Below are 27410 nucleotides of genomic sequence, written 5' to 3'. Positions count from 1 at the left end.
GATGCGCTGCTAAAAGAATATGACTATAAATTAGAATTTTACAATCCTTAAAACATTCCCTCTCTCCAAGAGCTGGTAAGATGGTGCATAGGTTGGGGCACTTACCACCTAGCCTGATGATCTGAGTTTAATCCCTGGAACCCACATGACAGAGGGGGAGAACTGACTCCTACAGGTTGTCCTCTGACCACATCCTGTATGCTCCAATACATGGAATAAATACAAAATAAAACAAATTAAAATTACCCTTCAAGAATAATGTAAAACAGACACTTGCAGACTAATATAGAGAACCATTTACAGATGGTTTATTGAAAATTCTACCAAACGTTACAAAAATAATAGCATAAAACTTAAACTCTTCTAGAAGTTATAAAAAGAGAAAATCTCCCTATCTAAAGTGTTTTATGAAGCAATCATGATTTTGAATCTGAATCTGGAAAAAAACATGACAGGAAAAGAGAATTAAAGTCAGTTTCATTATGAAAATATATGCAAAAGTCCTAAAGAAAATGTTGGCAAACTGAACCAAGTGATAAGTAAAAAGATGATAAAACATTATAACCAAAGAGGGTTTCACTAGGACTACAGCTCCTAAAAATCAGTTCATTAGATATTCTAGCATATACTGGCTACTTATGCCAACTTGACACAAGCTAGAGTCATCTGAGAGGAGGGAGACTCAATTGAGAAAATGTCTCCATAAGATTGAGGATGTATTCAAGCCTATAGGGCATTTTCTTAATTAGTGATTAATAGGGGAGGGCCCAGCTTATTGTGAGTGGCGCCACTCCTGAGCTGGTGGTCCTGGGTTCTATAAGAAAGCAGGCTGAGCAGGCCATTGGTAGCAAGTCAGTAAGAAGTACTTCTCTATGGCCTCTGCATCAGCTCCTGCCTCTAAGTTCCTGCCCTGTTTGAGTTCCTGTCCTGATTTCCTTCAGTGACGGACTATGACACGTAAATGTAAGCCAAATAAGCCCCTTCCTCCTCCCAACTTGCTTTTGGTCACAGTGTTACATCACATCAGTAGAAAATAAGACAGAAATTGGTTTTAGGCTTGTGAGATATTACTATGGCAAACCTGACCACGTTGGTTTTAGGAGGATTGTGGAAGGACTTGGAATTTGGGGCTAGAAAAGCCATTGAATGTTCAAAGCTGGGTGAGCTGTTCTGTGGGAGCTTGGAAGATAGACTGTTGAGAGAAACGCAGACAGTGGAGGCCTGGCTCGTGAAGCTCCCGAGGGAAGTCTGAGAGTCACTGAAAGACTCTATTGAGGCTGTTGTGTATTTTGAGTTAAGACTCCGTGGTTCTCAAGGCTGAAGAGTCAGCTGTGGATAATAAGATACCAGAACCACTGCAGGGAAACGTTTGCTCTGCTGAGACAGTCAAAGCTGGTTAACTAGAGCTGAGAAATCAGCAGTGATTAAGAAGGGACCAGCATTGCTGAGGTGAAATCTGGGATGGGTTTTCTCACAGTTGGCACACAGTAGCTCCATTCCAGAGGTGGCCAATGTTGTGCCAGCAGCCAAACTTGGTAGTGTAAGAGTCACCTAGGTGGTACTGATTTTGAAGCATGAAGAGGTCATGGAGAACAACTAAGGCTTGGCACTGTGTGGCTGGTGTCCCTGAAGAGAGCCCAGGAGAGGCTATTGGTAAAAGAACACCTCAGCTACAGCAAGAGACCCTAGCACTTTGGTGATACCAGTACCATGGACAACCACCAAGAACAGCAGTAGTGCTGGAGTGGAGCAGGCTTGACCTTAGGAGACAATCTGTGTGGACGCAGTGGGTGGAGCCAGAGAAGTGACTCAGGCTCCCAGAAGATCATAAATGGATCCCAGACACTGGATACTGAGTTATTTAGGTGGTTGGAATTCGGTTTTGCTTCATTTGATTGTGACTATGCCCCGGTTCCTTCCTCTTGAACTGAAAAATATTTACCTTATTTTTTTTATTTTATAGGGAGGAATCCACAGCTGAGAGACTTTAAGTTTTTAAAAAAAATTTGTAGTTTTATGAGACTTTGATTTCAAAAGAGACTGGATTTTATTTTTTAAGAGACGGAACTTTTAAAATGTTGAATTTGTAATGATTATGGGATTTTTAAAGTTACCTATGTTTTATATGGCAATATAAATATTCACATGCCATCTTGGGGACAAAAGCAAAAGGAAAGGTTATGGCTTAACAGTAATATATTTGTATATCAAGTCGACAAGGGGTCAATTGTGCTGTCTAGTTTCATATCAACTTGATGCAAGCTATAGTAATCTGAAAGGAGAGAAGCTCAATTGAGAAATGCTTCCATAGGATCAGGTGGCAGGCATGTCTGCAGAGCACTTTCTTAACTAGTGATTGATGAAGACAGCACAGTCCACTGTGGTTGCGGTCACCTCTGGGCTGATGGTCTTGGGTTCTATGAGAATAAATACTGAGTAAGCCAGTAAGCAGCACTCCTCCATGGCCTCTGCATCAGCTCCTGCCCCCAGGTGCCTGCCCTGTTTGTGTCCTGTCCTGACTTCCTTCAATAATGGACTACAGTGTGGAAGTATGAACCAAAAAAACCATTTTCCCCTACTTGCTTTTGCTCACGGTGTTTAACCACAGGAGTAGAAAAGTAACTAAGACATGGTGGTGTATTTTTCTAAAATATCTCTTACTCCAATGAGACTGCACTTTTGCTGGACCTCACAGACAAGTTAAAATAATACCCCTTGAGATCACCTAAGACTATGTACTTTTCTTGCTCTCCTACTGTGTACTCAGCTTGTTAAGGGATAGTCTGCCTTTAAGAGCACTGCGTATCCAACCTTACCATGTCTTGGATTTACAAATGCACTTATCCTTTACATCTTAAGCCAAAAGCATAGATTTAATCTTAAACTGTGCACTCTTCCATACCCCTGACTCAGAATAATGTATGTGTGTATGTGTGTGTGGTGGCAATAATTCGATAAAAGCAGTCAGCAGGTTGAAAGCAACCTTGAAACAAATATCCATCATAAAGCAACATGTGAATATAAGTTGATAACATCTGTGTGTGGTTTCAAGTGTTATTCTAGGTCAGTAAAGTAACTACTTCCCCTGTAAAACTTTGTTAAAGATCTCTGTAAAGAATTTTTCATCTTCTTCCTACCCCATGTTTTCTGTGTTGTTCATAAATATAGAGCAAAGCCCTTTGTTAGAGTCAGAAAATACAGGGGGAGAGGTGGAGAAATCAAATGTGGGCTCATTCTTGTCAGATTACTCTGAGAAAAACTTTCTTAACCTCATTCCCTAATGCAGTGGTTCTCAATCTGTGGGTTGTGACCCTTTTGGCAAATCTCTGTCTCCCAAAATATTTACATTACGATTCATAACAGTAGCAAAATTACAGCTATGAAGTAGTAATGGGGGTAATTGTTTAGTTGAGGGTCACCACAACATGAGGAACTGTATTAAAGGGCCGAAGTGTTAGGAAGGCTGAGAACTGCTGCCTTATATATATAATATATATAACATATATATTAAAAATGAAAGTAAAAATACCAATTAGAATAATATCACAATATTAACTATCTGTGATTTAAAATTTTCTAAGACCCCACATAGACTGCTTTAAGTCATTGTAGAGACAAAGACATAAATATTCTGTATTATGGATTTTCTTAATTACTGATGTGGGAGGTCCCAGCCCACTGTGTGGCCATCCCTTGGCAGGTGGTCTTGGGCTGTATAATAAAGCAAGCTGAACAAGCTATGGGGAGCAAGCCAGTAAGCAGAATTCCTCCATTCCTCCACAGTTCCTGCCTCTCCTCTTGCTGGGGTTCCTTTGCTGACTTGTCCTCAGTGATGAACTGTGATCAGTATGTTTAAGCCAAATAAACTCTTTCCTCCCCAAGTAACTTTTGGTAACACAATAGATCATAGCAATAGAAAATAATCACAGCAATAGAAAGCTAACTAGGGCACATGTAGTCTCATCTACTTGAGTCTAAGGCAGGAAGTTGATGTTCAAGTCCAGCCTAGGCTGTGAGTTCAAGGTTAGCTTGAACAACTTGAGATTAAAAAAAAAAAGTCTGGGGCTGGGTGGTGGTGGTGCACACCTTTAATCCCAGCATTCAGGAGGCAGAGCCAGGTGGATCTCTGTGAGTTCGAGGCCAGCCTGGTCTACAGAGCAAGATCCAGGACAGGCACCAAAACTACAGAGAAACCCTGTCTCGAAAAAACAAAAAACAAACAAAAGTCTGGGGATGTATTTCAATGGTAGAGTGCTTGTCTAGCCATCCAAAGACACACACACACACACACACACACACACACACACACACACACACACACACACATACACACACACATGAGAGAGAGAGAGAGAGAGAGAGAGAGAGAGAGAGAGAGAGAGAGAGAGAGAGAGAGAGAGCTGATCTAAAAGAGGTTTAACTATACTATTTAGGGACATGTGTATTGCTGATCAAACTAAAATTCAAGAAAATGATTACTTTGGGGACTGGAGAGATGGCTCAGCAGTTAAGAGCACTTACTCTTGCAGAGGACTTGGGTTTAGTTCCCACATGGCAGCTCACAACCATCCATAAACCCAGCTCTAGGGATCTGACACCCTTTTCTGACCTCTGTGGGCACCAGGCATATATATGGTGTGTATATATACAAGCAGGCAAAACACTTATACATATAAATAAATCTAAAACAAACAAAAATATTTTAAGTGATGATTTTGTGGGGAAGGAAAGGCTTGCAGCTGGGAGGGGCATGAGCATGGCTTCTGGGTGTCCTCAGAATTCTGTATCCAGACCAGGATGCTGGCTTTGAAACACTTACTTTACAATAAGTGGGTGAACAGTGCACCCTACTTTGTTTACTTTTGGTATTGTTTTAGTTCTTATCTGTGTGCTCATATGAAGGAAGAGGAGGGCAGAAGGGAGGAGTCACTCCAGAAGGTTTGTGGAGTTAAGGCCATCTGGGTTATTTACAATCAAATGAGACAAACCAAAGCAAGCAGAATTAAATTAGTTAGATGCAGCATATTGCTTGCGGTTCAGTTACTAACTTGCCTGAGTATGCCTCTGCCTACAGTGTCTCCCAAATACAATTTGAAAAGGTTCATTTTCTTGCTTCTGCATTTTGAATATGGTTTGTCCCTTTGGAGATTCATGCTGGGGATTCAACCCGTTGGGAAATATTAAGAGGGTGGAAGCAATTGCAATTTGGCATTTGGAAGGTAATCAAGACTAGATAAGGCCACCAGGGTGGAGCCCTATGTTTGAATATTGTTGATTTCCTAAGAAGAGGGAAGAGAGACTAGAGGTAATATACACACCTTTCTCCCTATTTCTTGCAGTGTGGTACCTGCACCATCTGATACTGTCTGCAAGAAGGGCACCTGCATATTTAGCACCTTGTATCTCCAGAATTCTTCTGGTTAGTTTTGGCTGTAAACTTGACACAACCTGGAGTCACACAGAAAGAGTCTTAGTGAGGATTTGTCTAGGTGGAGTTGGCTTGTGGCACACCCATGGAGGGACGGTCCTAATTATTGAAGTAGGGAGGCCAACCTTGAATGTGGGCAGGATCCTTTCACAGGCTGGGTCCTGAACTATACAGGACAGGAGAAAGCTGGATGAGTGTGAGCAAAGTACGTTTTCTCTTTGCTTTTGGCTATGGATGTGATGTGACTAGCTGCTTGAACTCTTGCTCTGACTTCCCTGAAATGAGAGGCCATGACCCAGATTTGAAAGCTTAATAAGCCCTTTCCTTCCCTGAGTTGTTTGTAGTTGAAGTATCTGTCATAGCAACAGAAATGAAATCAGAAAAAGAACTATGCATCCAAAGAGACCTCTTTTCTCTATAACTTCCTCAGCCTGTGGCATTGTGTTATGAGCTATGGAAGACAAGCTGATATACTCAGTCATATGCTCTTGAGAACCCACAGTGTGCCAGGCAGTAGGATGTGTTTTTCCTCTGAGCTATGTTTCATGGACTTAGAGGAAAGGAAACACAGATGATTTGGGTTTGAACAGTGACAGCTCTCCAACTTCTGAATCGTGAGACTCTCCTCCCTCATACCACCCGCACCTTTGCCCACGCTCTAGTGGGAATGATTAAAACTTGTGAAATACTACATATTAAAACAGACAAGATGCACACACTCAAGAAAATATCACGACCATCTGAGAACAGGGCGCTAAAGGCTGTTGGAAATCTGTGGCAGTCTAGAATTATGCGCATATTCTCTGGCTACTTAAATCTGGATAAAGAGCTGGAATCTTAGGGCTTAAAAACTATTCCAAAGCCCAAAATGCCAGTCCCTTTGGCTTCTTCTTTCTTTAGGAATACAGATCTCATCAAAGCTCAATAATTACAGACATTAACACAGAACATGAGACTAGAAGTAAATTTAAGGAGACATGCATGGGTTCTAAACCTTTGTCTCCAATACCTATCTGAACTACATTGCGTTTGATGTTGCTGTCTTCTCTAAGTGTGTGTTTGGGATCTATGCATCTGTATAATATGCTGGAAGTGAATTTCCAGGAGTTGGACTTGCCCAGTTCTATGCAAATCTATGCTCAGGGAGTGATGTGCCAAACCTTATGGCTCTAGTCCACTTTCTCCATAGCCATGAGCTTCAGGAGACCTGGGGCCATCTTTCCCTCCTTCAGCAATGTGTGCCCAGGACCTAGCACAGTGCTGAACATTCTTTAAGCACAGAACTTGTTGGTTTATTGAATGAAGAACAGAATGAACAACAACAACAAAAATACTTGACAAACACATTTCCCTAGAATGAACAACAAAATTCCAGAATGATTCCACCTAAAGTATGTTTAAAAAAAAGCAGAAAGTCTCTGATTTTTAGACTTTCATTCTTTCAGTCAATTGATTTCATTTAATGTTCAAGTGAGCCCTAGGAATTAATACTAGATATAGTATAGAAGCTAGATGAAATAGAGAAGCAGGGTATGCAGTGAAGTCCTCACTGAGAGCTGAGGCTTCAGCCAAGAGCCAAAGCTGGTGAGGGAGTAAGCCCCTTTGTTTTATTTGGTAGGGCAACATTTTAAGCAAAGGAAATGACATGTGCAGTGGCCTGGGGTAACTAGTCCTGAAAGAAAGGGATCTGTGTAACTGAAGCCAGAAAGGGGAGAGTACTACCTAGCATCCTGGTGAAGTCAGGATTGGCCCAGATTGTGCAGAGCCCTGGAAGGTCTACAGTAGGATTGGGTCTGTTGGGTGCTTTGGAGGATTGGCAGGTTCCAACTTGATTTTGACAAGATCAAGTTGACAGCTATGTGGGAACTAGAAGGACCAAGAGTAGCTATTTTCAGAGTGAGAGCTATAGAAACTTTTAATCATCAATCACAAGCAAAGGATTCAGTTTTCACTGAGACTAAGTCAAAATGGTAGTCCTCTCTTTTCAGGTATATATTTAATGATGGGGTGGATGTGGGGATTTGAATAGGAATGGCCCCTGTGGACTTATGTGTTTGAATATTTGGCCCATAGGGTGGCACTACTAGAAGGTGTGGCCTTGTTGGAGTAGGAAGTATGTCACTGTGGAGGTGGGCTTTGAGGTTTCCTATGCTCAGGCTACACCCAGTATGGGACGCAGTTGCTTCTGCTGCCTGTGAATCAAGACATAGAACTCTCAGCTCCCTCTCCAGCACCATGTCTGCCTGCATGCCACCGTGAAGATGGTGGACTAAACCTCTGAAACTTAAGCCAGCTCCAATTAAACATTTTCCTTTATAAGAGTTGTTGTGGTCATGATGTCTCTTTACAATAGAAACCCTAACTAAGACAGTAGATATAGCTAAAATTACTCAATAGCTGTTTTTTTTTTTTTTTGTGTGTGTGTGTTAAGATAGGTACTTGTAATCAATGATTATGCTACTTCAACTTCATTTTGGATATTAGAAATTTTTTTTTTTTTTTTTTTGGTTTTTCGAGATAGGGTTTCTCTGTGTAGCTTTGCACCTTTCCTGGATCTCACTCTGTAGACCAGGCTGGCCTTGAACTCACAGAGATCCACCTGCCTCTGCCTCCCCAAGTGCTGGGATTAAAGGCGTGTGCCACCACCACCCAGCTTAGAAATGTTTAAATAAAACAAGTTAGGAACCACAGATCACTGTTCTGAATGTTTTCAAGAAGTACTCTTCATCTCTAAATTATTTTAATCTTAAAAATTTGACAGAATATTTACATAAAAATAACTCAGGAGGCCGAGGCAAGAGGATATTGGGTTCAAGGATGGCCTAGGCTATATAGTGAGACCCCCATCTCAAAAACAAACAAACAAACAAACAAACAAACAAAAAAAACCACACAAACAAAAACCCCTCATAAACTTGAAAAATAAAATTGAATGGAATATGAAGCAAAAACAGTAAGTATGAACAATGAGATATAAAGAAGTTATTTTGCAAACAAAACTAATGGAATTTTCAAATTATACTGGGTTTAGTAACTGATCATAAAAAGATGTAAATTTAACATGGAAGTTTGCTAAATCCAGGAAATTAGATCGTCTAGTTAATGATGAGAAGTAACTAAAGGCATTGTTAATTCACACCACGACATCAACAGTACCGAGGGTAGTACTCCCACAGTAAGACATTGACGGAACTGGGATAACGAGCCTGTCAGTTCAAGAAGTCAGCTCCATCACACCAAACAGAAAACCCTGCAATACTCCAAAGTCCTACAGCTCCGTAGAAAAGGTGCTCAAGAGCCCTGAGAACTCAGAAAGAGTCCTCAAAGAGTATGGACATTACCAACAAGTTTCGACACTGAAATGACGTTCACTACACGGTCAGTATTAAAAACCAAAGCACAGCTGGTGGAAAGACCTAACTGCCTTCTCATTCCTGATGGAGAAAATAAAGAGGTGGTCATAGAACGTCCACCCCAGGTTGGTAGGAAAACACTGTGTAAAAGCTTCTCAGACAACCAGTGCAGGTGCTGTATTTTCTTTCTGGATTTTGTGACTTGTTCCAAGTCTTGTTGTCTTTTTAAATTGCAGGTTTGCAGTTCTTGTTCTCTGTCTCTATTTGTCTCATTATAGCCCAGGCTCAGTGATGACCTTAAATTGCTGACAAGCCTGTTTCCACCTAAGTGCAGGGGTTACAGTTGTGTGTGAGTATATGTGTGTGTGAGAGAGAGACATCACACCTGGTTTTATAAAGTTCTGGGTATTGAATGTGGGGCATTGTGCATGTTGGGCAAGTACTCTGCTGATAAGATATCATCCCAGCCTTCTTATCCCAAATACATACTTATTTTGTGTCTCATTTGTGTGACTATATAAGACTATAGACTCTGTGATTACGTATCCTGGAACAAACACCTGGGATCACCTGACGGGTGGGTCAGTTTGTGTTCATATGATAAGGACATGCAAATTTACAGTTCAGGGTTAAGGTCTATGCTGGGGAAATGAATTAGAGAGCTGTGTGATTGAATCTACATGGTATTTAAGGCCATAAAACTCAGGGCCACCTCATGACATTCATGGGCCCTAGGCACTTTTGTCTTCATGATTTCTTTTCTCCATTAAAAATAAAAATATACAGATGAATATAATCTAGCCTGGGTTCATTATTATGACACTCATTTTTTTAAATTCTAATTTTGAAAGAAGTCAAAGCATATTCATGGATCTCTGAAATTATTGTGGTCCCTAGAAATTACTCCCTCTGTGATTGACAGATAAATCAGCTGACAGGTGAGATGGAATCTCCAGGGGAACGATGTGTTCAAAGAGATGAAAAAGTCAGGGAAGGGGCCCTGAGTCACCTCAACATGTAAAGATGATGAAGAGTTGAGGGATCACGTCAAGGTTTTATCCCCTGAGATAACAAAACACTCACTGTTCATGGGTCATACAAATAAGGAGCCACCAGAACGTTTGAAGCCCACCAAATCCCACAGTGACAGTGTTCCTGTAAGGAGTTACATCTGTAATTGCTTCTACACGGAAGGTCTACAGCCCCTAATCACTTCCGGTGTCCAGAGTACACCAGAGCCTGTGCGCCATGGCCTTATACACAACTTAAAAAAATAAAATTATGTGCATGCATGTCTGTGTGGTTATGTGCCTGTGAGTGCAGATATCCGCATAAATGATCAGAAAAGGCACTGGATATTCTGGATTGAGCAGGCTCAATGTGGCTGCTGGGAACTGAACTCAGGTCTTTTGCAAGAGAAGTATGAGCTCCCAACCACTGAGCCATCTCTCCAGCCCCTCTCTTTTTTCTTTCTTTTAAAGATTTTTATTTTCCTTATACCCAACTTAGATATGCTGTTTACTATTTTTGGAAGAATTTGCCTGACAAATAAGCAAAGAAATAGAAGGCACCACCAGCGAGAGAGGAGACAAGGCAGATGAAAACGGTATCCTGAACACAAATGCGGAGGGTGGTGAGGAGTGGCGTCTACCACCACACTCCAGGTAAGTGACAGGAGCTGCCAGCTGGAAAGAGCTGTGTGGGCTGTCAACAGGGAAGTCCCCACGGACCTAGTCAAGGAAGATGGAGTGACAGAGTAAAAAAATCTAGACCGAGAACCCAAGGGAGGAACACAGCTCTTGTGAGGAGATGGTTTTGAAAGGAGAGAAGTGGGATGACTGACAAGAAGAATCAAATTCCAGGGACTTCTCATTTTTAAGATCAGAGACATTACTTGCTGCTGGGAAGGTCCCCATAAAGAGGGATATAAGGAAGAGTGTGTGTGGGGGGAGGGGGAGGGAGGGACACCGACGAGGGAGGGGGAGGGTGGTAGGGAGAGCAGGGAGGGGAATGGAGGAGGATTGCCCTTGCAGCACCCACAAAGTCCTTGGCGATAATGGAGGAGACGAAGTGTACAGGCAGGTGGGTTCTGGGAAGGTGTGGGAGTTCTGTGTTATTGCTTCCTTGTTCTTTCTGAAAGCCATTTAAGAAACTTAGAGGAGATAAAACATAACTGATGGGCAGCATTGAAAGTCCAGCATTGAGGCAAGGGACCAGTCAGCAAGGGCAAGCTTATGGAGCTCAGGAAGCTTAAGCTCAGGGCTCTCTACTTGTTTGCATGGGCCTTTCCAAGGGTCTGGTTGAGAAAGTCCTGGTGATTCCATGTCTGGAATTGTGTTCATCGTTATTTGTTAAAGAGGAGGAAAGCTTCATCCCTGAGTGTTTCCCTGGTGGTCAGCACAGCTGCACAAGCTTTCTAGCTGTGGCTGCTGTGGGAATGCAGCTGTGGCATTGGTGAAGTGTTGGATTGTAACTATGCTGTGGCTTTGTCAGGTGAGACAGGTGCATCCAGCCAAAATCCCAGGATGAGTGTGGGAAGAACTGATTTTAACAGTGAGAGAATTTCAGCTGGGTGGAGAGAAGGATGAAGACAAGACATGAGGATGTAGAAGGGTCCTTTTTGATAGTAAAAGGTGATGGAATTAGTATGTTGTGGGCTTAGAGATGAATTGTTGGGGTGCCAAAGAGTGGACTAAAAAAAGAAGACAGAAAAAAAATGAGCAAAACCAAGCCACAGTCGTTGGTAATCATGAGGTTCAGAACCTTGACCATGGCAACGAATGGCCGAGGAGGAATGGAGGCTGAGAGACAGAATATATGTATAATAGCCAGACTATGAGTGATGATAGAACTCTGCCCCCCAATCTCTGTAAGAAACCATGACCTATGTAGCCATGGGTCCACAACAGTCAGAACCTGATCAGCAATCCTCAGTTTCTCTAGTCAATGTCCCACTTACAACTGGGGACTGATAAGAAGTTAAACGCATCCTCCAAATCTATCTCACAAGATCCTTACTTGCATAGGCTGCCTCCAGCTTCCTCATGCCAGTAACCTCCCATCAGGGTGGACCTGAGGACCTGCAGCCCCCGCTTTCTTCTCTATGAAGTTATCTTCCTTGGAGTTTCAGTGGAGATTTATTTGCTGATTCCATTGCTGATTCCCTTGATACTCTAGGCCAAGAAAAAAAAAATCCACCTAGTCAAAAACAGAGAAGCCATTATTTATTAGGATTGCAGTTGGGGAAAATATGTATTTAAACAGCACCCCATGGTTTTACTAAATAATGACTATGTAGATAGCTTATGTATGGTATAGACTATGTATATAGTGGGGCCTATAGAGGGCTTTCTTGGGGCTTATGATTGGCCCCTGTGACAGTTAAGCTGTCTTATGAGATGAGGATGGGGTGTGTCCAAGTCTGTAGATGGTTTGGGAGAAGAAATTCATTGTATAGAAGGTCAGCAGAAGTTAACGCATCATATTTTCAGAAATTTGCATTTTGTTTTAGTATGAAAGCCAGCTTGCACAGGACAGGTGGTCTAGTTCAGAGATCTGGCTTAGGCTGCATTTGAGTTCAGAGTGGCAGTGTCTCCTGCTTGCATTTTAAGAACGCCAAACCAAAGCCACTCCATCTTGGTGATTTACTTCTTGACAGAATATAATGGTTCCTTCAATAGTTTCCATGAAAACAAGTTCACTGGGGATGAAGAAGTCCTGAAAAGAGAGGTCTGGGCATTGAAAGATCAAATATGTGGATGCTGAAATAACTCAGGACTATGAAGGAGAGCTCAAAAAACACTGACGGGACTCCAAACTCTAATGAAAGAAGCAGGCCCCATGCAGTGTAAGGGCTCATCAGTGTGCAGGGCTAACAGTGGATGGTGACTGACACAGGCATGGGAGACATAGCTGTAGGTCTCAGGGGAGTGAGAGGAGCAAGCCTGGAAGGCAATACTGAGAAACAGGAAGGATCAGCTCCCTGAAGCTCTTCAGACAGGAGTGGGTGTGGGGGTGAGGAACCACCCTGTGAGAGGGCTGAGGGGAAGCAGTAGCCTCAGGAAAGATCGAGGTTTTGGCTAGAGTCAGTAGGTAGAGGTGGCCTGCAGAGAAAGCTCTAGGGCTTAGGGGATACTGTAACATAGAACTTGAGATCTGGCGGCTTTACAAATTGCAAAAGGTTATTATAAGATGGATCACATTAATATATCCTGGGTTACCTTTTGTTTTGCTGTTTGCTGGGTTTTGTTTTGTTTATGCAGGAACCCAAGGCCTTGGAGCCATCTCAGCCATAAAAGCTTCCTAATTAACTATTTTAGTACTTTTAATCCATACCAACCCAGGATCAAGTTGGAATACTGGTAACCAAACACAGTTAATGAGAAGAAAGTAGTTATTTTATTTGTAATTGTTCACCACTTGTGGGATCATGCAGTCTTACCTAGACCTCCCCTTGTGGTGGCAGCCTGCAGTGATTCCCTGGGAAGTGAGACAGTTCTGGTTTGCTCTAGATACACAGTTCTGTTGCAACTTCTGGAAGATTACATATTCTGATTCTCATAATGGTGTAGACCCCTCAAGGCCACACTCATAAAGTGGCAGATTAAAGGTACCTTAAAGCCATTTTCATGTAATTCCCCACCTGATACACGAAGCCCTTCATAAAATGCCACTCCACTTCAGAGCAACATGGCATTTGCACCCCAGAGGCAGCCCATTCCATTTTGGTCCTTTTCAATGAATAAAATGTTCAGGCTCGTTGAACCGAAATCCCCACAGCTTCTTTAGCGGCATGCCCGCCAAGATTCTGTCATCAGTCTGAAAAGATCAGGGGCTGCCTGTTATGTGCCCTAGGACAGCTCTCTGATGACTTGGAATTCAAAGTCTCTCACTTGGAAACAGTTGATTCCACCATGATCCAATCTTACTGATCAGTTTTCTTTTCTATATGGATTATATACAAATAGGTTTTTATTACATTACTCATTAATGAATTCTTTTACCCAATTCAACAAACATTAGCAAAACCATGTAATACCTACCACATGTCAGGGACAGAGGATACATGGACTGGAAGAAGAAAGAGCCTAAGAAACAGGCTGTAATTCTTAAAGGAGTCAAGCACTGAGCTGCAGGACTTCACAGAGTGCATTGGAAGGTCATGGCTAAGCCACTTAGTCTCATTTGAATTGTAATACTGGAAATCAAGTAGATGATTTGCATGTCCAGTCTTGTCTGTGTGGTGCATGTGTGTGAGTGTGCTGGTACAGTCACGTGGGCATGTGCCCAGGGGAGCTGGGGTAGGACATGGGGTGTCCTCCTTTATCATTCTTTGCCTTATTGTCTTGAGGCAGGGTCTCGCACTGAACTAGAAGCTCACTGTTTCGGCTATGCTCGTGGGCCTATGAGCTCTTGGGATCCACTTCTCCCTGTTCCCGTGGGCCTGTGAGCTCTCGGGATCCACTTCTCCCTGTTCCCGTGGGCCTGTGAGCTCTCGGGATTCACTTCTCTCTGTTCCCGTGGGCCTGTGAGCTCTTGGGATCCACTTCTCCCTGTTCCCGTGGGCCTGTGAGCTCTTGGGATCCACTTCTCCCTGTTCCCATGGGCCTGTGAGATCTTGGGATCCATTTCTCTCTGCTCCCGTTGTCAGGTTTACAGACACACATAGCTATGCTTGCTGTGTGTGTGTGTGTGTGTGTGTGTGTGTGTGTGTGTGTGTGTGTGAATTCGAATTCAGGGTCTCACGCTGGCAGACAATCCTGGTATTCACTGAGCCATCTCCCTACCCCTAAATGGATGGTATTTTAGCACCCGTAAAACTTGAATGGAAACTTCATTCACCTTGGATAAACTTAACTAGGTCCACCGTTTCATCAGTCCTCATTTAGGCTGGTGGAGTATCTGGTAGGTTTTTCACAATGAATAAACCTAGGATTGGGCAGTCTTGAAGGGGGAAAGTGACTAAAAAGGATGGGGAGGTTGAGGGGTGTGGGCCTTGGACCTGTAAACTTTCTGCTGCTATCAAAAGCCAAATTCAACACTTTTTTTTTCTCCAAATGGGAGAAGTCACTCTCTTACTTCTCAGAGTGTAAGGGTCTTGGCCTCTGCTGCTGAAACAAAAACCGGTTTTATCGGTCGATTGTGCTAGTTCACTTTTCTTTTTTTTGGGGGGGGGGCTCATTTTGACACAAGCTAAGGTTATCCAGAATGAGGGAACTTCAGGTAAGAGAATGCTTCCTTCAGATTGTTCTGCAGGGCATTTCTTTAGTAATGATTGATGTGAGAGGGCCCAGCCCACTGGACAGTGCCACCCTGGGCAGGTGGTCCCCGGTTCTATAAGAAAGTCAACCAATCAAGCCATGGGGAGCAAAGCCTGTAAGCAGCACTCCTCCATGGCCTCTGCACCAGCTCCTGCCTCCAGGTTCCTGCCCTGATTGAATTCCTGCCTTGCTTTGCCTCAGTGATAGGCTGGGGTTGAGATGTATAAATCAAATAAACCCTTTCTTCCTCAGAATGTTTTGGTCATGGTGTTTTATCCCAGAAATAAAACACTAAGACACCAATAAAAGAGCAAGGCCAGATATATTAAACACAAATACTTCAATACTATTGTATCCCGGAGTCGTATCAATTTGTATATTTGGGGTGTTGGTGCACAGACCCAGCAGGCCCAACGGAAGATTGAAGCAATCAGGAGGCAGGTGCTTTCTTAGGACACTCTTACAGATTTCAAGATGAAAGTGATTACTAAATCTACTTCCCAGATGTCAAATCACATATGTGAAGAACCTCATTTCTCTGATAGCATTCATCGCCTCAAGCTATATTCATAATTTTTACATTTTCTTTAGCTTAATGAAATCTGCTCTGATAAAAAGATCTCCATAATTATATTCCAAATTATATACATCTGGGGGAAAGGGCAGCCAGGGAACATCAGGCAGATTTGCTGACTGGATCCTAGTAGCTGTGCTTAAGGATATTTGAGGGGGTGGATTGGCGGGCCTTGGATACTCCATGCCAACCTCTTTCCTCACTTCCGTGTCATCTCTAAGTCAGAAAGAGGGCATATGGATTACTCTATGTGTGAATCATTTCTAAACTAAGTGGTTTAAAACAATTGATGGCTGATGGTTCACATAGTCTGCTTGGATAAGAAATTTGGGAGTGGTTTACTAGGGTGGTTATGACATCAGATGGGCCTGTGTTCATCAGAAGACTTGTCTAGGGTTGGAGGAGTATATTTGTGTGCACATGTGCATGCACATGTGTGTGCATGTGTGTATTGTGATGTGTGTGTGGTGTGGGTATGTAAGCGCATGTGGAAGGGTATGTGATTGGTGGGGGGAATATTGAGTGGGAGTTTCTGGAGGTATATAGGTAGGGGTGTGTGTGTGTGTGTGTGTGTGTGTGTGTGTGTGTGTGTGTGCCACAGCATGCATTTGTAGGTCAGAGGACAACTTCAGGTGTTGGTCGACACCTTCCACCCTGTTATGACACAGTCTTTTGTTGTTCATGTGGCAAATCCCAGGGTAACTGGCTGAGAACTTCTGGGGATTCTCCTGTCCCTACCTCCCATCTCCCACTGGATTTAGAGCACTGGGGTTAGGGCACTGGGGTTAGGGCACTGAGGTTGGAGTACTGGGGTTAGGGCACTGGGGTTAGAGCATGGGGGTTAGGACACTGTGGTTGGAGCACTGGGGTTGGAGCACTGGGGTTAGGGCACTGGGGTTAGAGCATGGGGGTTAGGACACTGGGGTTGGAGCATTGGGGTTAGGGCACTAGGGTTAGGGTACTGGGGTTGGAGCATGGGGGTTAGGACACTGGGGTTGGAGCACTGGGGTTGGAGCACTGGGGCTAGGTCACTGGGGTTGGAGCACTAGGGTTGGAGCACTGGGGTTGGAGCACTGGGGTTAGGGCACTAGAGTTGGAGCACTGGGGTTGGAGCACTGGGGCTGGAGCACTGGGGTTAAGGCACTGGGGTTAGGGCACTGGGGTTGGAGCACTGGGGCTGGAGCACTAGGATTGAAGAACTCGGGTTGGAGTCATGCTCCACCTCATCCAGATCTCTGGGGTTCTAGTGATTCAAACCCAGGTCATCACACTTGCACAGCAAGCATTTTACCCAGGGAGCATCTCCACAACCCTAAGGACCTTTCTTTAAAGTCACAAATCACAGAGATGGCAGGTCTGAGGTGACAGGTCTGTGACGGCTGTGGACTGCTGGAGTTATGCCACAGGGATGGTTTCCTCAGAGAAAATGATTCCATAGGAGGAAAGAGAGGTTCATTTCCATGTCTTTTATGTTCCACACATCCTGTTCACTAACAGTAAGACCAAGTCTGTGTTCAAGTCCCTATTTAGACTTCAGTTTTTGATGATATCAAAGAATTCATAGAAATATTTTTAAGCCATCACATGTGGGACTAGAATTCTTCCATAACTATTCCTGAAGCCTCTGCTACCAGTAAGTGAGCTAATAACTTTAAGGCCAGTCTGAGGGGCTGGAGGGATGGCCCAGTGAATAGGAACACTTGCCACTCTTGTAGAGGACCCAGGTACAGTTCCCACTCTGACTGGCTCACAACCACGTGTAGCTCCAGTTCCAGGAGATTTGATGCTATCTTCTGGCCCCTCTGGGCACTGCACATACATGGTGCACATACAGACAAGCACACACATACATATAAACAAACACACAATAAAAATGATTTTTTTTAAGTTGAGGGGTTTAGAGTTTGTAAGGTTTTTTTTTGTTTGTTTGAATAAATACTGGTTGAAGAAGACATCCTAACTGGTACAGAGGGTGTTTGATGAAGGAGCTGGTCTAGGGAGGGTAAATGTCTTTAAAGCAGGGAAGAAGATGAATTCTTGGAAAGTGATAGACTCTCAAAGAAGAGAGAAGAGAATTGGGCTCTCAGGGAGAGTAGACCACCTGCCCTGGAGCTCCTGACCCTGGCATGTATTAACCATGTCTTCTATTTTCTATATTCTGGCCTTTCTGATCCTGGTAGGTCTTCCCTCCCACACAGGCAGTTTCTAGCGGGTAGCAAAGAGCTTATCCAGGAAAAGCTTCTCAAATGCAAAGTTGTGGGGCCTATGCTTGACTACCCACTTTATTGAGTTCGCACATTCTAGGCCATTCTCCATCACCTGCTCTGATCACCATAGGACCATAAGGCTTTGGTCCACTGTCACCCTCTTTCCCAGCAACCTTGATTCTTTTCTGTGTGACCCCCACCAGTGGTAGTGTGGCTTTCCTCTTGGGAACTGTAACTAACAAATTCTTTTTCAGTTATTCCCAGTAACTTCCTTATGCCTCCCAATTTCTACTAATAAGTTATATTTTAAGTCAAGACCACAACTCATGAAACATCCCAGTTTCAAGGGACCATGTGAATGTAGACAAAGGGCACAGAGTATTCACTCTTCAGAAAGTTCTGGATCATCCAATACCCAGATTAAAGAGGGCAGAGGGACTGGCTAGCAGAAGAAGTCATATTCAATATCATTTTAAGGAATCAAGGATAGCATGATTATAAATCAGTACCTACTTTATAAAATGTTCTTTGAAGAACCTGTGATAATCCCAAGAAGCTGTTTTGGGCGTTCATTTGTTGCTTTGGGTTTTTAAAACATCTTGCTTTGCAAAGATGAGTTTTTAAAAAATCTCCAACCCTTCCCACCTCTGTCCCTGATCTCGTGTAAGCACTGAGATGTGGGAAAGTATCAATTTTTGCACACAGAGGGGGGTGCTGCCCACCCCTGTTGTTTACCATATACCCTGAGACATATTACTTGAACAAAATTGTATAACTATTTTTGTAAATTTAATCATGAGTTAACTTCATTGAGTATTTCAAGTTCACCTTGGGACAACTCTCTGTTTTTTACTGAATGAAAATCTGTACTGTGTCTGTTAGCCGACGACAGAGGTGAAGGTGTTCCTTTGTATCCAACTTTCTGTCTCGATAAGAAGGTAATTTTCCCTTCTTAGAGCGAAGGCATCTTTCAGCACTCGTTGCCTAAACCGGGAGTCTGGAAACGCTTTTCCTCTGTAACTGTTTGTTAAATAAACATCAGTGGCATAATGTGGCAGTCAGAGGACAGCTTTTGCAAGTCAGTTCTCTCCTTCCACCATGTGGTTTGAGTGCCCTTCAGGAGGCTTGGCACCTGCCGAGCGGTCTTACCAGGTGAAGGCACCTGCTGAGCTGTCTTACCAGGCTTGTGACTCTGTTTACAATTTCTGGCAGTGTTCTCACCTCGGACTTCTGTTCTCCTGAACCATGGGAAACACATTTTTATCACTGGTAAGTCACACGGTCTTGGGCACTCTGTTAGAACAGCCCAAGTAAGATACAGGCTCACCTAACCCTTTGATCTTTATGAATAAGGCCTTCCCTTCATGAACTCAGCCTGCCCGCCCACTGCCGAAAGAGCCAGGAGTGGTTCCCTCTGGCTAGCGCCAAGAGGTGGAGAATGGAGACTGTGGATGTGGTGAGGGGTCTGCTGCTGGTGTGAGCCCTTCCTTTAGATGATCCTGCATCACAAGTGGCCTCTCTACGCTCCTGGGATTTCTTCTCTCCTGTGACACACTCCAGTTACCGACAAGCTTGTCAATAACCGATGTATTTGTAGCTTTTCTCATCACTGTAACAGGAGCAACTTAAGAGTGGATAGGTGTTGTTTGACTCATGGTTTCAGGGGTGCAGGCTATCACAGTGGGGAAGGCATGGCAGCTGGGTGGCCCCAGAGTGTGAGGTGGCAGCTGGTTTACACCATGGCTGATCAGAGAGCTAGGGCTGGACAAACAACCTGTAAGGCAGTGGTTCTCAACCTTCCTAATACAGTTCCTCATGTTGTCGGGACCCTCAACCAGAAAATTATTTTGTTGCTACTTCATAACTGTAATTTTGCTACTGTTATGAATTGTAATATGAATATCTGAGAAGCAGGGTATCTGATATGCGACCCCCAAAGGGCTTGCAACCCACAGGTTGAGAACCATTGCTTTAAGGCCTACCCTCTGTGATCCACCCCCACCAGCCTATCTCCATCACAAGAGTCTAAAACCTTCCCAAGAAGCACCAGCTGTGAGCCCAGGGTTTAAACCCCTGAGCCTGTGGGGCACCCTTTACATTCAAACCATATGACTGGGGAAGAATGTCCTTCTGATAGGATAATGGGGCTGGGTGGGGGCAGCATGTGGTTCAGGAAGGCGAGCAGGTGGGCTTCTTTTGGTGTCACCTGGAGGAAAAACTGTGCAAGGTATGCCTGGAACCCAGAGAAAGAAAAACAGTGCATGCAAAGGGAGCCAGACCGAGATCTGGGTGGGAAGTAATGTGGCTGTGGCTGTGGCTGTGGCCCGGAGGACTGGCAGCTTGCTAGGCCCTGGGAGTTTCCTTTGCTTCTTAGAAACATCTTATCTCACACCTTAGGCACTGGGCTCCAAAAAGCCCACTCATGCACCAGGTGCGGATTCCAATCCCCCTGCCTGAGGGTCCCCAAACAGCTGAAGCCAAACAACTGTCTCGAGTATTCAGAGGGCCTAGTCCAGTCCCATGGGGGCTCCATAGCCTTGGTGCAGGGGGGAGGGGCTTGGATCTGCCTCAAATGAATGAATGTATGTACCAGACTCTGCTGACTCACCATGGGAGACCTTGACTTGGAGGAGGTGGGAATGGGGCTGGGTTGGGAGGAAAGCTGAAGGGCAGGAAGAGGGAGGAGGGGGATCTGTGGTTGGTATGTAAAATGAATAGAAAATTTCTTAATAATAAAAATTTAAAAAAGAAACATCTTATCTCCTCCCATTTCCTTGCAATGCTCATCTTTGATAGCTGTGCTAAAGAACTAAGCATTTAAGCCCAGAGTCACATGTGCAGACTCACAATGTGGGCACATCTCTGCCCATGCCTATCGCACACACACAGACACTACACATAAGCACAGAGGCACATAGATATACCCACAAACATAACAGAAACACAGAAAGTGAAGAGATAGAAACATACAGAGAGACACACAAAGACATAGACATGCAGAAATATATATACACAAAGATAGGAACACACACACACAGAGAACCTACATAGACACATAAGCACAGACACACAAATACCCACTCAGGTACACACTCAAACATGCACAAATACCCATATATATGCATAAACACATATGTAGATGTAACCGACCGTCTTATTAAATAAGAAACACAGAACCAATGCAAAGAAAGCCAAGAGATCAGAGCTAAGAGCCTTACCCACCTGCTGCAGCTAGCCTCTTCAGCCAAGAGACCTCTCCAAAAGGGACCTACTTTCTGTCTGTTTGTCTTTATATAGACTTTCTGTTCTGCCTTCTCATTGGTTGTAAACCCAACCACGTGACTGCCTCGTCACTGCCTGTCTGTACAGACCTCCAGACACACATTGGAGCGTGTGGCTCCAATGCTGGCTGTATCCTTGACCACACAGAGATCTACCTAGCTCTGCCTACCAAGTGCTGGGATTAAAGGTGTGCACCACGAACACCCAGCTCTGCTATGGCTTGCTATTAGCTCTGACCCCTGGGCAACTTTATTTATTAACATACAATTTAAATCACATTTCAGTACGAATAAAATACCACCATACACATAAGCATGCACAAGTACACACACTACACAGTCACAGAGACACACACACAAATGCACAGATGCACATGTACACACACACAAATGCACATGAACACACACACACACACACACACACACACACACACACACACACACACACACTCATCCTCTGTCCCAGACCCAGGCAGTGCAGTTGCAGCTTCCTTTGAGCAGGATCATGCCCTGTATCTTGCCAGATCTCTGCACTTTTTCAGGGCACGGACAGCTCTGCCTGTGTGTAACCCTCGCCTGGGAGCTGCTTGCCTTCACTGTCACCATCGGAAACAGTTCCTACTCCTCAGATGGTGCGGTGTCTGGGAAACTGTAACTTCAGAAGACATGTTTATGATATCAGGAAGGAAGTCACATAGCTCTGCTGTCATGAACCGGGTTAACTTGGAAACTAATAGCATGGGCTGTGAGTCCTTAGAGATTGCTTCTCGCTAGGGGACCAAGATGGGCAGGACACTGCTGTTCTTAGAAAAACTTATTCTGTACTTAGGGGGTCCAAATGTGTATGTGTGTTTTCCTCAGGTTTTTTTTTTTTTTTTTAGAACTAAAAGTCCCTTAAGAAATTTTGATATCGAGGCAGGAAGAGAATCAGCGGCATTAAGAATGTGGAGTTACTGTCACTTCCATGTTACAAAGGCATGGGGAGATGACGTCACTGGCCCAACCACCAGAGGCTGAGATTCGAACCCAGGCCTCCTTGACCCACTTGGCTTCCCCTCCCTGACTAGTTCCCCAGCTAAGGCTTTCCTGAGCTCCATGTGGGGTGCTTCTCTCAGTCCACACCAGGTCTCCGCCATGGTCATCCCCCCATTCTCCCCTCTCCTGACATGAACCCCGCTTACCCAATGCACCTCACTTTGTCTCCTAGACTGAGGTTCCCCGGTTCTCTACTTTCCTCCTGTTCTTTGAACGTAAGTGCTTGCATTGTTTGTTTTAACGACGGCGCTGCAGGTTCTTACAGAGAAGAAAGTGTGACCAGGTAGGAGCCCTGCAGTCTGTGCAGTGTGGTCTTGGATCTGGAGTCCATGACCCCCTTGTGGGATGGCAAAGGAGAGCCCAGGTCACCATCACTCCTCTATATTTCAGAAAGTGGAGGTCACCACTGCTGCTCTCCTTCCCTCTGTCCCCAGGCTGCTTCTCTCTATTGGGAAGCCTTCCCTTAGCCAGATCCTTCAGCCTTGCCTGAATTGGCTTTTTTTTTTTTTTTTTCCTCTATCAGGGAACTTGTATTTCTTTAGAAAGGTTAATTTCTTAGCTGTTGCTGTTCCCACCTTGCCTGCTGGGGGCACCATCTCATCAGGTCTTGGCTCCAATCTTTCCAGGCATCCCAGACCCTGGCTAGATGGCAGGGCAGATGCCCTTGGTAGATTAGGCCATGGGTCTTGGCATCTAGGACATACAGACTGAAGAAGCAGACCCCGCCCCAACAGATCCCATGTTTTCTCCAAACTCAAAGCATTTGGTTTCTTCTTGTTCAAGAAGATCTCATAAGGGAATTGGAGTCAGGAACAAAGAGATGGCCTGTGTGGAATTATTCCCCCCTTTCTTGTTCTCTCTCCTTCATTCCCTAAATGGAGAGGTGATAAAATTAATATGGAACTGAGTAGCTGTTTGTCTCACTATGTGATTCTTAGGGAAAGCAGAGATGATGTGTCTTGGAAATGGTCTGGGACAGGCCATCCTGGAGGAGCAGGAGGAAGGGTCAGCATCCTCCAGGGGCAAGAGAAGCTGGTTATTCATTACCACCAAGACTTGACAGTACACTGAACACCGACATTATATTTATGCTACATAAAATAATGTGACACAGTTTTTATGACCCAATTTAATCCAGTAGAGGGTATCGGTTTAGTAAAGACAAGGACAATAGAATTAAAATTATCCATAGATCTACATAACAAAAGGGTAATAAAAAGAGAATTGAACTAATTTGACAGGAAATAGATAGCATTGCCATAAAATTTGTAAAATGGAGAGAAAGTGTCTCACTGTGAATTTATATGAGTTAAGTTGACAGGTACTGAGATCTGTAAAAGGGAAAAAAATGCAAACCCACCACGAATTGTTCTCTGAATTCCCAGACCAAGCCCAGCTTCCTTCCATTTATTCATTCCACTGACAGCAGGACAGGATCTGTGCTGTGAAAAACTTCAACGTTTTAATAGCTACCCAACAAACAAGCAAACTTTTCTGTGGTTGCGTGAAATGTTTTCAATGTTCAGTTTCACTCGGTGCTGTACCTTGCTTACCTTCTTCTGCGTATCCATGGCAACAGACTGGAAATGGCTGATAGAAGTACTGAAATGTCAGCACGGGGCTGGAGAGAGAGCTCAGTGCTTAAAAATGCTTGCTGCTCTTGCAGAGGACTTGAGTTCAATTCCAGCACCCACATCAGGCAGCTCACAACTGCTTGTGACCCCGGCTACAGGCGATTCGGTACTCTTTGGGCACATACACTTACCCATAAATAAAAAACTTAAAAATTCTTTTTAAAAAGCTGGGGGGAGGGGCAGGAGTGTGTGTGATTTCAGTGGTAGCTGCTCCTGGGCCTGGGCTGAACAAGGGTCTCAGAGCGATGCATTGCTTCATCCAGGAAAGGAAAATGATGCTGGGTGAAGCTTCCCTGAGAGTCCCCACCCTAAAGCAATGTTGGTGGGGATGGAGAAGTCTATGACCTAATCACTGTCTTCCAAAAGCTCCCAGCATCAGGGAGTGTGAAGTGTTCTGATGAGCTTGTGTTGTTTTGGGGGGGTTAAGTTGGAGATCAACGCGAATACATTTTATTCAGTTTCCCTTTGGGTTTCTCATGCTCTTGGTCCTCATACCAAGTTCATGGTGGTGTCCTCCTTCAGGTTTCTTTTCCTCCATCTATCAGTCAGCTCCTTTGAACTACCTACCTTTCATATTAACCAGAGACCAACCCTGGCTCGATTCGACTAGTAACTTCCACTACCCTTCACAGGAGTACAGGGATAGAGTGTGGACTTCGACTTCCCAACTGACTTCAGATCATCAACAAATCTGAGTCTCTTTGGTCTCTACACACACACCTGCCCAATGGCAAACAGCCAGTAGTTTAAGCTCCAGCATATCTTAGTCTAATAGTAAGTACGGAATGAGATGTGGAAGCCAAGAGACAGTTTATCCTAGTTTGCTTTCTGTTGCTGGGGCAAAACACTGACCAAAAGCAACTTGAGGTGGAGACGGTTTGATTGGCTTATAGGTTATTTGTCAGTCATCAAAGGAAGCCGGGGCCGGAGCTCAAGACTGGAACCTGAAGGCAGGAACTAAAGCAGAGACCACGGAGGAGTGCAGCTCACTGGCTTGCTCCCAGGCTCACATTCATCCACTTTTCTTCTACAGCCCAGGCACACCTGCCCAGAGATGGCACGGCCCACAGTGAGCTGGCCTCCTACATCAACTAGCAATCAAGAAAATGCCCCCCAGACGTGTTCACAGGCCATTCTGATGGAGGCAATTCCTCAAATGAGGCTTTCTCTTCCCAGGTATGGCTAGTGTCAAGTTCAAAACTAACCATCATGATGGCCCTTTCAGGAATACAAGATAGAATGACTTTCCCTATGTGCCAGGCCATGGGACTCCTTCAGGGCAGTGGAGTTGGGAGCTGGCACTGTGATATCTACCCATTCCACACGTGAAGACACAGAGGCTCCCATCTAGAAGGTAGGTTATGTGTCCACGTCGATGCAACTAAGCAGGGCTCCTGGCTGCCTCCCTGCCTGGGGATGATGAGTTTTCACTGGCCTTTCCCTCACGGACTTCCTGTGACTCTTTCTCAACCTGGACAGGGCTTCCTCTCTGCCCTAACTCTCTAAGGAAATGTTCTCTAACCTTAGGCCTTGCCCTCCCCCAAGTTATTCCTTTACACCCATTCTAGAAAAAAGAAAGGAGACAAATCAGAGAAAGGAGACAAGATTGAAGCGAGGAAACCTGGAGGGCGGTGATCGTGTCTTGGTGATTGCTTACAACAAACATTAAATAAATGAACTGAACAGATGAATAGACAGATCTGAGGCACAAAATTAGTCAACTATAAATCCCACTAGCTTATATTTATTTTTAAAAACAAGAACGTAAAGATATGCATAACCTGTTTCTCCAAGCTATACATCCTGAAGTTAACCTTTCTTTAAATGCCCAATCACAATGGTCCCACATGAACTGTCCACACCCTCTGTTCATATTCAGACTTCCGCTATCCCTTGGGGCCCATCAGGAGGGTGTGCAAGGAAGCCTGTACCTGCCCCACCTCCATTATTCTCTCCATCTTCCTTCTCACTACCCTTTCACCACTGGGACAGCTCACAGCTAAACAAACAGTGATTTGACTTGTCCATCTATTAACATTCAAAACCAGTGGAGGAGACTTTATACTTACTTAACCAAATTGTGCCCTTGAAATGGTTTCCTGTCTAAAACAAACCAACCAGAATTCAGTCTTGCTTTAAAGATGATCTATTGGTTTCCCACTGTAGCTGTGACAAATGGCCCCAAGCTCAGTCATAGCAAACAGTGTGAATTTATTACCTCATGGTTTGAGAAGTCAAAAGTCTTTTTTTTTTTTGGTTGGTTTTTTGAGACAGGGTTTCTCTGTAGTTTTGCACCTTTCCTGGAACTCACTTTGTAGACCAGGCTGGCCTCGAACTCACAGAGATCCTCCTGCTTCTGCCTCCCGAGTGCTGGGATTAAAGGCGTGCACCACCACCGCCCGGCTGAGAAGTCAAAAGTCTTAACTGGTCTTACTGGATTAAAAGTGAGATGTTGAGAAACCTGTATCCTTCTGGAAGCTTTAATGCATACATTGTCTTCTTGCCTATTCTAGCTTCAAGAAGCCTCCTTCATCCCTTGACCTGGGGTTCGCCTCTCCACGTTTAAAATCAGCAGTGGCTGGCTGAGCCTTTCTTGCCTATGACCAATTTTCCTTTCCCTCTCTTTACTTTATGAAGAGTCTTAGGATTAAAATGAGCCTACTCAGAAACTCCACTATGACATTCTCGCCCTAGTTAGCTCTGACTGTCAACTTGACACAGCCTAGAGTGCTACCCATATGTACATGGCCATCCATAGGGCCACGGGAAACCTACCAGCTGCCACATCCCCAAAGGAGAGCGACTCTTCCTCCCTCAGCAGCCACCAACTGCCAGCAGCTCCTCTGCTAGGGGTAGGATGGCAGCTTAGCTGGTTAAAGCACCTGTCTAGCGCGTTTGAAGCTCTTGATAACAAAGCCTGACTTGTCCTCAGCAGCCCCTGCCGAAGGTAGCACTGATTGGACACAGGAGGCTACTAACAACAAAAGAGGACGTGAAGTTGGGAGAGAGGTGGGCTGAGGGTCAGGGGCAGTTAGAGGGAGGTTGTGATGGATGGATATGATCAATATACACATGGTATAAATGTATTAAACTTTCAAAGAATAAAAAAAATCGTAGTTTTAAAAGGGAACATAAGGTTTAACAAAGTCTGTTTTAGCAAAGAAAATGAACTGATTGTTCAGAGAGAGGGAAGGACGGAGTGGGGGAGGGAGGGAGTGGAGAAAGGGACAGACACCTTCTAACCTAAAGTAGGAGCTGGATCAGGTAGGAAGACACTCAAGAGAATGCGGAAAATGTAAATGATAAGAGTGAGATCAAGAGCCCAGATGTGGCAGGAATCTTAAAAGGTCTTATTAATGAAAACAAACTTGGAGCCAGGTATTGGGGTGAATGCTGGAAGATCAGAGAAGCAGAACAAACCACAGCCACCTCACCTTGCCAATTCCTCAGCTGATCCTGTTTCCTCAGACTGGAAGCTTTTGTGTCCTCATCTCCAAATGGATCTCAGCTAAACTGCTTCTCAAAAGCCTAAAAGCTTAACCAGGCATGTTCCTGGTCCTCACGCCTTATATACCTTTCTGCTTTCTGCTATTACTTCCTGGGATTAAAGGTGTGAGTCACCATGCCTGGCCGTTTCC

General features: G+C 44.3%; 1 long non-coding RNA gene across 1 annotated transcript in view; it reads left to right on the top strand.

Moving 5' to 3' along the window:
• The window catches only part of LOC128093889 (uncharacterized), a 30747-nt gene extending 10293 nt beyond the window's left edge, over positions 1-20454 (top strand). Inside the window, exons 2-4 of the long non-coding RNA XR_008212790.1 lie at positions 10291-10445; positions 19035-19091; positions 19176-20454. This is a non-coding gene — a long non-coding RNA (uncharacterized LOC128093889). The remainder of the gene's footprint in view (positions 1-10290; positions 10446-19034; positions 19092-19175) is intronic.
• The last annotated feature ends 6956 nt before the right edge of the window (positions 20455-27410 follow it).

Source organism: Peromyscus californicus, unplaced genomic scaffold (genome assembly GCF_007827085.1).
Source record: "Peromyscus californicus insignis strain IS unplaced genomic scaffold, ASM782708v3 Scaffold_4__1_contigs__length_199733344, whole genome shotgun sequence".
In the NCBI taxonomy this organism is placed as follows: domain Eukaryota; kingdom Metazoa; phylum Chordata; class Mammalia; order Rodentia; family Cricetidae; genus Peromyscus; species Peromyscus californicus.
This window is presented reverse-complemented; position numbering and strand designations above follow the sequence as displayed.